This window comes from Triticum dicoccoides, chromosome 5B (assembly GCF_002162155.2).
Source record: "Triticum dicoccoides isolate Atlit2015 ecotype Zavitan chromosome 5B, WEW_v2.0, whole genome shotgun sequence".
Taxonomy (NCBI): domain Eukaryota; kingdom Viridiplantae; phylum Streptophyta; class Magnoliopsida; order Poales; family Poaceae; genus Triticum; species Triticum dicoccoides.
Window position 1 is genome coordinate 550,505,141 of NC_041389.1, and position 12,742 is coordinate 550,517,882.

The window sequence follows — 12,742 nt, forward strand, 5'->3', positions numbered from 1 at the left end:
TTCATCAGAGGAGATTACATATCCTTTTCCCTAAATAGAGAGGTCAACAAGTTAAGGACAATGTATTTCTGCAGTGATGACGATGATGATGGCCAGGATCACCAGGATGATGGAGACAAACAAGATGACGAGGGAAGCCATGAAGATGAGGACAGATCGGATGAAGATGACAGCCAGAATGACGAGGATGAGCAAGATGATGATGATGAGGAAGATGTTGACGATTGTCCATTCAGTTCAGCAATTTTCTCTCAAATAATGAGGAATCTTACTCGGGATGATACCCTGAATATTACAGCGATGTTACCATCAAGTGTGGCCTTCGTAGGGAAGCCCTTTGTGCACCGTTTAACAAAAACCAACGTCATAAAAAAAGTCATAGTGAGATGTTCTGTATTCTTTCATCTTTTTTCGTTCATAACCAAGTATGGTGAGATGTCTAACATTGCGTGCTCTCTGTTCGCTCTTAATGATGGGGAGTTCAGAAGTTAGCTATGAAGATGTTTCCTAGAGTCGACATCCCCATAGTCGGCATCGCTAAAGTATGTTGTGGACCAACAGGGCGTGTCACTAGCGCTCAGTACAAGACATAATCGAACGGACGCATATCCTTGTTTGAGTCCGGCTGGCGGGAGTTCTTGACAGTAAAGAGAGAACTAAGGTTGGACATCCCTGTTATAATCACCATAAGGAAGAGCAACCGCAACGACTTTCAAATGATGGTTGTCATCGATCATGTTTAGAAATAGGGTCTAAGTTATGAATATATTAGTAGCTGAACTATTAGTTAATTAGTATGTTAAGATGGATGTGGTCGATACATTGATGTTTGTTTCTTGAGTCAAATAAATTTCAAGTGTTACTTAATTATTTGGTTGTTTGTTTCCAAAATCATATGACTACGCCTTTTGGAGTAATGTGTGTCAACCCGCAATGCCAGCAATTGGTATATTGTAGGCTATCTCTCTAGTGGCGGACGCTATGGGAGAGCCGCCACTGCCACAATGGTTTTTGTGGCGGCTAGGAACTGTCGCCTGCTACTGATGCGGTTCTAGCACCGACAGGAGATCGATGGCGGGCGGCCCTGGGAGCCTGGCCCGCCAGTGCTGGCCTTTTCCCAACCGCTACTGCTAGGCATTCCTGCAGTAGTGGTAGCTCCGAATTCTCGGAGGCTAGCTCGCGGTTCTGGTCTTCCAATTCCCACAATATGAAGACATATATATTCAATAAACTCAGGGCTACAAAGAAGCATGCATAGTTCAACAAAGACTAAGCCCGATACCAGGCCGATACCACACTCAGTCCTAGGGGCTACGACTACCATAAACATGTAGCAAAAATCAGAAATACTTACTATGAACCAGGGTCACTAACAAGCCTAGTGTCCGGATGGTGGATGAGAAGAGCTTCATCTCCTCGATGGCTTTGTCCATGACGACCGTGATCTCCTCAGGCACGTTAGACCCCTACTTGCTCCCTTTGGGAGAGAGAGGCCAACAACACCACAACCCAGCCCATCACCACCCATCTCTCCTTCATCTGCCTCATGTCCAGGTATGTGTCCTCGTATTCGAGGCATGGGCGATAGGCCTCGGAGGAGGCACAAGCGGGAGCGTGACCATGGGTGCAGGCTCCATCGGTGACACCTTAGGACACACCACCGTACGAAGAGCGCTAGACATGACTTCCTTGATAGTGATGGTGGCTACCTCGCCTTAGAAACATCAGCCTGGGTCTTCTCCGCCCCACCTCGGTGGCAGCAAGAAAGTTTGTGACCTATTGCTTGGGCCCGATTACAACCATGGGATCCTAAATAGTAAGAGAAGAGGAAGCAATTGCAGATTGCGAGGAGATAGAACTAAGATTATCTCTCATCGTGCTCAAAATGGAAAAGATAATGACAATGCCCTTACCTCCTTTGGTCGCGGCGGTCTCCAACAACTGCTCCCAATCAATCTGTCAGGTATCACGATCGCTAGGACCTTCAGGTACCACCGACAGAACTTCAAGCCACGTCGAGCTCCTTAATTGACCGGGTAGGCTTGAAGGGGTGAGACTTTGGTGGGAACATAGATAGTCTTAGCAAGAAGCAATGTCAAAGACGTAGGAAGAGGACTTACCATCCCTTCACATGGACGTTACGCTTCTGCGACGGCTTCACCACCGAGACGGACCGTGCTACGTCTTGAGCTAGCATTGGTTTTCCCCGAAGAGGAGAGGGTGATGCAGCAAAGTGTAGCGTAAGTATTGAGAACCAAGGTATCAATCCAGTAGGAGGCTCCTCAAAAGTCCCAGACGCCTACACAAACAAATTGAGAACTCACAACCAACACAATAAAGGGGTTGTCAATCCCTTCACGGTCACTTACGAAAGTGAGATCTGATAGAGAAAGTATGATAAGATAAATATATTTTTGGTATTTTATAATATAGATGCAGAAAAGTAAAGATGCAAATAAAAGTAGATTGAAAGCAAATATGACAAGAGATAGACCCGGGGGCCATAGGTTTCACTAGAGGCTTCTCTCGAGAGCATAGGTATTACGGTGGGTGAACAAATTACTGTCGAACAATTGATAGAAAAGCAAATAATTATGACGTTATTTAGGCATGATCATGTATATAGGCATCACGTCCATAACAAGTAGACCGACTCCTGCCTGCATCTACTACTATTACTCCACACATCGACCGCTATCCAGCATGCATCTAGTGTATTAAGTTCATAAGAACAGAGCAACTCATTAAGCAAGATGACATGATGTAGAGGGATAAACTCATGCAATATGATATAAACCCCATCTTGTTATCCTCGATGGCAACAATACAATACGTGTCTTGCAACCCTTTCTGTCACTGGGTAAGATCACCGCAAGATTGAAACCAAAGCTAAACACTTCTCCCATGGCAAGAGAGATCAATCTAGTAGGCCAAACCAAACTGATAATTCGAAGAGACTTGTAAAGATAACTCAATCATACATAAAAGAATTCAGAGAACATTCCAATATTATTCATAGATAAACTTGGTCATAAACCCACAATTTATCGGATCTCGACAAACACACCGCAAAAAGAGATTACATCGAATAGATCTCCATAAGAGAGGGGGAGAATATTGTATTGAGATCCAAAAAGAGAGAAGAAGCCATCTAGCTAATAAATTTGGACCCGTAGGTCTGAGGTAAACCACTCACAACTCATCAGAGAGCCTATGGTGTTGATGTAGAAGCCCTCCGTGATCGATTCCCCCTCTGGCAGAGTGCCGACGAAGGCTCCAAGATGGGATCTCGCGGATACAGAAGGTTACGGCAGTGGAAATTGTGTTTCGTGGTGCTCCTAGATGTTTTTGGGGTCCATGGATATATATAGGAGAAAGAAGTACGTCGGTGGACGCCCGAGGGGCCCACGAGACAGGGGGTCGCGCCCCTAGGGGGGCTCCTATCTCGTGTGGCCCTCGGAGCTTTCTTGACTTGCACTCCAGGCTCTCCGGATCAGATTTGTTCCAAAAATAACGCTCCCGAAGGTTTCATTCCGTTTGGACTCCGTTTGATATTCCCTTTCTTCGAAATACTGAAATAGGCAAAAAAACAGCAATATGGGCTGGGCCTCCGGTTAGTAGGTTAGTCCCAAAAATGATATAAATGTGTAGAATAAAGCCCATAAACATCCACAAGGGGTAATATAATAGCATGGAACAATCAAAAATTATAGGTACGTTGGAGACGTATCAAGCATCCCCAAGCTTAATTCTTGCTCGTCCTCGAGTAGGTAAATGATAAAAAGAGAATTTTTGATGTGGAATTCTACCTAGCATAATTCATAATGTAATTTTCTTTCATTGTGGCATGAATGTTCAGATCCAAATAATACAAAATAAAAGTTCATAAAGACATAAGAAATAGTAATACTTCAAGCATACTAATCAAGGTAATCATGTCTTCTCAAAATAACATGGCTAAAGAAAGTTATCCCTACAAAATCATATAGTCTGGCTATGATCTATCTTCATCACACAAAATATTTAATCATGCACAACCCCGATGACGAGCCAAGCAATTGTTTCATACTTTAATAATCTCAAACTCTTTCAACTTTCACGCAATACATGAGCGTGAGCCATGGACATAGCACTATATGTGGAATAGAATGGTAGTTGTGGAGAAGACAAAAAAGGAGAAGATAGTCTCACATCAACTAGGTGTATCAACGGACTATGGAGATGCCCATTAATAGATATCAATGTGAGTGAGTAGGGATTGTCATGCAACGGATGCACTAGAGCTATAAATATATATATATGAAAGCTCAACAAAAGAAACTAAGTGGGTGTGCATCCAACTTGTTTGCTCACGAAGACCTAGGGCACTTTCGAGGAAGCCCATCATTGGAATATACAAGCCAAGTTCTTTAATGAAAAAATCCCACTAGTATATGAAAGTGACAACATATGATACTTTCTATCATGAAGATCATGGTGCTATTTTCAAGCGCAAGTGTGGTAAAAGAGATAGTAGCATTGTCCCTTCTCTGTTTTTCTCTCATTTTATTATTTTTTTATTTCTCTTTTTCTCTTCTTTTTTTTCTTTGGCCTTTTCCCCCTTTTTTTTTCTTTTTGGCCTTTCTCTTTTTTTTCTCTTTTTTTTTCTTTTTGTAAAGTCCGAAGTCTCATCCCGACTTGTGGGGGAATCATAGCCTTCATCATCCTTTCCTCACGAGGACAATGCTCTAATAAGGAAGATCATCACACTTTTATGGATTTACAACTCAAAGCTAGAACAAAATATGACTCTATATGAATGCCTCCGGCGGTGTACCGGGATATGCAATGACTCAAGAGCGACAAGTATGAAAATTATGAAGGTGGCCTTGCCACAAATACGATGTCAACTACATGATCATGCAAAGAGCAATATGAGAAAAGTAATGTGTGTCATATGAACGGAACGGTGGAAAGTTGCATGGCAATATATCTCGGAATGGCTATGGAAGTGCCATAATAGGTAGGTATGGTATCTGTTTTGAGGAAGGAGTATGGTGGGTATATGGCGCCGGCGAAAATTGCGCGGCACAAGAGAGGCTAGCAATGGTGGAAGGGTCAAAGGGTGCGTATAATCCATGGACTCAACATTAATCAAAAGAACTCATATACTTGTTGCAAAAATTTAGAAGTCATCAAAAATCAAATCACTACGCGCATGCTCCTAGGGGGATAGATTGGTACGAAAAGACCATCGCTCGTCCCCGACTGCCACTCATAAGGAAGACAATCAATAAATAAAATTGTGCTCCAACTTCATCACAAAGCGGTTCACCATACGTGCATGCTACGGGAATCACAAACTTCAACACAAGCATTCCTCATAATCACCCAACTAGCATGACTTTAATATTACTATCTCCATATCTCAAAACAATTATCAAGTATCAAGTTGATCATAGCATCCAATTCACTTCCTATGATAATTTTTATTATACCCAACTTGGATGCTCATCATTCTAGGACCAACTTTGTAACAAAAGCAAATACCATGCTATTCTAAAAGACTCTCAAAATGATATAAGTGAAGAATGAGAGACTAGAAATTTCTTCAAAATTAAGACACCACCGCCGTGCTCTAAAAGATATAAGTGAAGCACTAGAGCAAAAACTATCAAGCTCAAAAGATATAAGTGAAGCACATAGAGTATTCTAGCAAATTCTAATCAAATAGGATTCTCCCAAAAGGTGTGTTACAGCAAGGATGATTGTGGTAAACTAACAAGCAAAGACTAATATAATACACGACGCTCCAAGCAAGACACATATCATGTGGCGAATAAAAATATAGCTCCAAGTAAAGTTACCAATGAACGAAGACGAAAGAGGGGATGCCTTCCCGGGGCATCCCCAAGCTTAGGATTTTGGCTACTCTTGAATATATTGGGGTGCCATGGGCATCCCCAAGCTTAGGCTCTTGCCACCCTTTATTCCACAGTCCATAAAGGCTTTACCCAAAACTTGAAAACTTCACAACACAAAACTCAACAGGAAATCTTATAAGCTCCGTTAGTGAAAGAAAACAAAACCACCACATAAGGTACTGCAATGAACTCATTCCTTATTTATTTTTGTGTTAAACCTACTGTATTCCAACTTCCTTATGGTTTATAAACTAATTTATTAGCCATAGATGCATTGAAATAAGCAAACAACACACGAAAAACAGAATCTGTCAAAAACAGAACAGTCTGTAGCAATCTGTAACTAACGCAAACTTCTGGAACTCTAGAAATCCTACCAAAATAGTACGTACTGGAAAATGTTTCTGTTGATCAGCAGCAAAAAGATTCAATGCAAAAGTACGTTTCTGTGATTTATTGAAGTTTTGCTCGTGAGCGCAAAGTTTCTGTTTTTCAGCAGAATCAAATCAACTATCATCATAGTTTATCCTATAGGTTCTACTTGGCACAAACACCAATTAAAAGATAAAAACACATCTAAATAGAGAGTAGATGCAATATTTATTAAATAACAGCAAGGAAAAATATTGGGTTGCCTCCCAACAAGCGCTTTTCTTTAAAGCCTTTTTAGCTAGGCATTGAGATTTAAATGATGCTCACATGAAAGAAAAGAATTGAAGCATAAAGGGAGCATCATAAAACACGTGACAAACACATCTAAGTCTAACATACTTCCTATGCATAGGCATATTATAAGCAAACAAATTTGCAAGGCAAGCAAAAACTAGCATATGCAAGGAAGAAGAAAGAGACAATAGCAATCTCATCATGACGAGAGGTAATTTAATAAGATAAAAATTTCTACGACCATATTTTCCTCTCTCATAATAATTACATGTAGGATCATAGGCAAATTCAACAAAATAGCTATCACAAAACATATTCTCAACATGATCCACATGCATGCAAAGTTGACACTCTTCCAAGATAGTGGGATTAACATTAACTAAAGTCATGACCTTTCCGAACCCACTTTTATCAAAAATATCATAAGATTGAACATACTCCAAATATGTGAGATCAAAAGTTGACACTCTTCCAAACCCAATTTCAATATTATTGAAAATACTATTATCAATCTCATATTCATCATGGGGCTTAAATAAATTTTCAAGGTTATAAGAAGAATCACCCCAATCATGATCATTGAAACAAGTAGTAGACATAGCAAAACTAGCATCCCCAAGCTTAGGGTTTTGCATATTATTAGCACAAATGACATCAAGAGAATTTATAGGAAAATCATTGCAATCATGCTTTTTATTCAAGGAGTTATCGTGAATCTCTTCATAAATTACTTTATCATAATTTTCAGATTCACAAATTTCAAGCAAAGCTTTATAAAGATAATCTAGTGCACAAAACTCACTAGCAATTGGTTAATCATAATTGGATCTCTTAAAAAGATTAGCAAGCGGATGAGGATCCATAGATCTAAGGTTCTGTTTAGCAATAAATAAGCATCTACTCCAACCAAACGAGCAAATGAAAGGGCAAGCAAAAGAGAGAAGAGATTGGGAAAGAGAGGGCAAATAAAATGGCAAAGGTGAAGTGGGGGAGAGGAAAACGAGAGGCAAATGGCAAATAATGTAAATGCGAGGGAGATGAGTTTGTGATGGGTACTTGGCATGTCTTGACTTGAGCGAAGACCTCCCCGGCAACGGCGCCAGAAATCCTTCTTGCTACGTCTTGAGCTAGCATTGGTTTTCCCCGAAGAGAAGAGGGTGATGCAGCAAAGTGTAGCGTAAGTATTTCCCTCAGTTTTGAGAACCAAGGTATCAATCCAGTAGGAGGCTCCTCAAAAGTCCCACGCACCTACACAAACAAACTGAGAACTCGCAACCAACGCAATAAAGGGGTTATCAATCCCTTCACGGTCACTTACGAAAGTGAGATTTGATAGAGAAAGTATGATAAGATAAATATATTTTTGGTATTTTATAATATAGATGCAGAAAAGTAAAGATGCAAATAAAAGTAGATTGAAAGAAAATATGATAAGAGATAGACCCTGGGGCCATAGGTTTCACTAGAGGCTTCTCTCGAGAGCATAGGTATTACGGTGGGTGAACAAATTACTGTCGATCAATTGATAGAAAAGCGAATAATTATGACGTTATCTAGGCATGATCATGTATATAGGCATCACGTCCATAACAAGTAGACCGACTCCTGCCTGCATCTACTACTATTACGCCACACATCGACCGCTATCCAGCATGCATCTAGTGTATTAAGTTCATAAGAACAGAGCAACTCATTAAGCAAGATGACATGATGTAGAGGGATAAACTCATGCAATATGATATAAACCCCATCTTTTTATCCTCGATGGAAACAATAAAATACGTGTCTTGCAACCCTTTCTGTCACTGGGTAAGATCACCGCAAGATTGAACCCAAAGCTAAACACTTCTCCCATTGCAAGAAAGATCAATCTAGTAGGCCAAACCAAACTGATAATTCGAAGAGACTTGTAAAGATAACTCAATCATACATAAAAGAATTCAGAGAAGATTCCAATATTATTCATAGATAAACTTGATCATAAACCCACAATTCATCGGATCTCGACAAACACACCGCAAAAAGAGATTACATCAAATAGATCTCCACAAGAGAGGGGAAGAACATTGTATTGAGATCCAAAAAGAGAGAAGAAGCCATCTAGCTAATAACTATGGACCCGTAGATCTATGGTAAACTACTCACAACTCATCGAAGAGGCTATGGTGTTGATGTAGAAGCCCTCCGTGATCGATTCCCCCTCCGACAGAGTGCCGGCGAAGGCTCCAAGATGGGATCTCGCGGATACAGAAGGTTACGGCTGTGGAAATTGTGTTTCGTGGTGCTCCTGGATGTTTTTGGGGTCCGTGGATATATATAGGAGAAAGAAGTACGTCGGTGGACGCCCGAGGGGCCCACGAGACAGGGGGGCACCCTCCTATCTCGTGGGGCCCTTGGAGCTTTCTTGACTTGCACTCCAGGCTCTCCGGATCAGATTTGTTCCAAAAATAACGCTCCCGAAGGTTTCATTCCGTTTGGACTCCATTTGATATTTCTTTTCTTCGAAATACTGAAATAGGCAAAAAAAACAGCAATATGGGCTGGGCCTCCGGTTAGTAGGTTAGTCCCAAAAATGATATGAATGTGTAGAATAAAGTCCATAAACATCCAAAAGGGGTAATATAATAGCATGGAACAATCAAAAATTATAGATACGTTGGAGTCGTATCAGACCGCCTGCACTAGAGGCACCCAAATCCCCAATAGGCTCATCGATTCTCGGCGAGCCTTGTTGTTGCTCTTCAGCTCCTACCGCGCTTGAGGAAGCCGCTCCGCCCATATTCAGACCCCCCGAGGGTGAAATAATGGTGGTGTCTTCCTCGCCTACAGCTCTTCCTCCCTGAAGGACTCATTGTTCTCCTCCCCGACATCATCACCTATCTCCTCCTCGCAGCCATCATTGCTCCTCCTCTTTGGGAGTCACGATAGCCATGCTCGCCTCCTCTTCAGGAGGCACTCGACCTCCTTCTTCTTCTTGGAGGGATCATGGCAGGACACGTGGCCTTCGTCCAGAACGGACTCTAGTAGCCTTGCCATGGCGAGATCCAAGATCTGGCGAGGCAATGGGGGCTCCAACATAAGCGGCAAAGGGCACGAACTGCTGCACGACTAATTAGTCCCTTTAGTGACCCGATAAAGGAGCAGAAAGGATTCTCGCCTTTTCCCCGTAGGTGACTTTGAGTTTATTGAACCCATCAGAGGAAAGCACCTTAAAGTCAGGGGTTTCTACCAAGCTTTTGCAAGACTATTAATTCCAACTTTTGACCTGACCAAAATCAAGTTGAATCGAAAAACACTTATAATAAATGTAGGCATGGCTATGAGAACTTTTCTTACAACCTTATATTTGTGAACGAGATCATCATCTTATATCATATATCTTAAATATTTACTACTCCACGTTAATCCACATCCACAAGATTAATTTAGCCATTAGATTAAATATTTAATGGTCACGATATATTAGAAGACTATGCCTTATCTATATCTCTTACCTAATAGTAAAGCGAGTATTGCTTCTGGTCGTCCGTCTAAAAATTACCCTCAAAGTTGCTATATATTACCCGTTGTGCCACCCCCATAAGTGAAGAAAATGATTAGTAGTACCCGCCGCGCTCAGTTCTTTTAAAGGTATGATACCCAATATATAGCGCGCACACACTAGCGACATAGTTGCTATGGCCGAATTCTCCCACCCAGAAGACAAGAGTTCGAACCCCAGATTCCACTGTTTTTCACACTCCCTTTTCTTAGGCACGTCCTCCCCCAGCTACATGCTAATGGGCCGGCCCGCGGGGCGTGGCGCCCCTGTTTTTTCCATTTGGTTTTTGTCTTTTCTTTCGTCTTTTCTGTTTTTTATTTCTTCCTTAAACAAATTTCAAAAACTTGCGAGTTTTGAAAAAAAAATATTAGAGAAATCATAAAATGCTTATGAATTTTAAAAATGTTAAAAAAATTATTAAATTTTTATGGTTTCAAAATATGTTGGAGATTTGACAAAAATGTTCAAATTTCAAAAAGTTGTGACTTTTGAAAAAAAATGTTCACGAAATCATAAAATGATTATGAATTTAAATTTTTTTGAAAATCATAAACATTTCGTGGTTTCAAAAAAATGTTGGTTATTTTAAAAAATGTTCGCAAATTATAAGCCAAATCACAATTTTAAAAAACGTTGGGAAATAAAGTCATGTTCTTGATTTTGAAAAAATGAGCGTGTATTCAAAACATATTTGTGATTCTAAAATAATGTCCAAGTGATTTTTGAAAATACTCAAAAAAATAAAACTATTTTGCGAATTTCAATTTTTTGTCCTAATTAAAAAAATCATCGATTCAATTTTTTTCATGATTTCGAAAACTATTCATGTACTCAATAAATGTTCGGCTAAACAAAACAAACGTTTGTGAATTTTAAATGTTTGTCGATTCAAAAAACTGTTAGCCATTTCAAAAGTCTTTTATGTCTAGGTTTTGATTATTTTTTTGGAAAGTCTTTATATGTCTATGTGTTGGGAGTAGTTCGTGGTAGATGAGATTTATTTTTAAAGTTTTATAAATTTCCTTGCGCTACACAATGACAAGTGTGTCATGCGGTGGCAAGCTCATTGCCTTGGGATTTAACATGTCGAATGCATTACGATCACGTGGACATCGAGTCCATCATCAGCGAGGGTCGGAAGAAAGATAATTGTCAAAATGATGAGCCGCCGTGTTAAAATAGAGGACGCTTATATGTCGAGGTATTGAGTCATACTTATTTGGCCAGCGTGTAATTTTTTTATCTACCGTTGCAACTCACAGGTACGTTTGCTAGTCTACTATTAAAAGTAGGAAATATTCTTCCTCCCAGATATTCGTACGTCAACACCAGATTTTCATCATTTTTCCCGAGTCAATATTTTGTTCGTACGTTGGTAATTTTTTTTATACGTACGTGTTCTCGCTCTGCGCATGGGCCAGGTGGCCACACTAGGCCTCAGCCCTCCAGCTCTAGGCTGCTTGCAAGTTCTTGTCAAAAAGGAAAAAAAACCGTGCTATCAAAAGGGAAGGAAAAAGACTTGCTCACGTGGGGTTGGGGTTCGGGCTTGCAACTGTAAATATCATAATTTGAGAAAATTCAAAATTATTTCGGATTTAAATCTATCAAAATTCTTTGTATTTTAATTTTCTACCTAATTTAAATCTTTTTTGCAATTAGTTTGAAACTTATCCGAAACATTTAGGCTGCAAAAGTTTCGGTAGCAACCAAAATTTTGAAATAATTTTGAAATCTGAGTTGCACTTTCTCTAAAATGAAAAACCACTTTCAAAACCGACTTGCGCGTTAGAAAATATCAGTGGGCTTGGAAGTAATCTAAAGTGAACTCTAAAAGTTTCCTCATAATGAGCTTCTTCAGATACGAATGCCGACACACGAGATCCCTCTCTGCTACCACCCACCGCATGGACAAATTTACTCGGATTGTCAGAGCCACTCCTCATAATGAGGATGTGTCAGAACCACTCCTCCGTTTGCATGGGGACCTTGCATTGGTACACTAGGGTTGTGTAATGAGGAAAAAGTCAACAGACAACTTTGAAATGGAAAAGTGGCGGTTATGATAGAAAGAGCAAGAGAAGTAGAGGGAATATAATGGGCGGTTGAAAATTGGCAGGAGAGAATGGGCGGGAAAGAGACGGGGAAGAAAGACAATACAATAAAAGAAAACTAAAATGAAATATATACTTTGTGTATTATCTAATGAAAAAATGCATGGAAACAAAATCCACAAGTGTAAGTCGAGTGTTTTTTTTTATCAAGCACTTGGCTTACATTATGGCATATTTAAAAAGAGAAGGAAATATATAAATGGAGTGTGCCATTAGCTGGTACTCGGCTTATTGCAATTATTGTTGTCATGGAGCTGGCAAGTGCAGTGAGGATGGCCACGTGGCAGGTACTTTGCCGAGCCTCTAGTGTAAGCCGAGTGTTTTTTTCCTTTCTATGCCGAGTTTTCGGTATAAACCGAGATATTTTTTGGTGGGTGCTCAACTTGCTCTAGGCTATGCCGAGGACCTTGCCAACAAATATTATTTTGAGGTTGCTCAGCTTACTCTGGGTTATGCCAAGTTTCTTGTATAAACCGAGATATTTTTTGGCGGGTGCCAACTTTCTCTTGGCTATGCCGAAG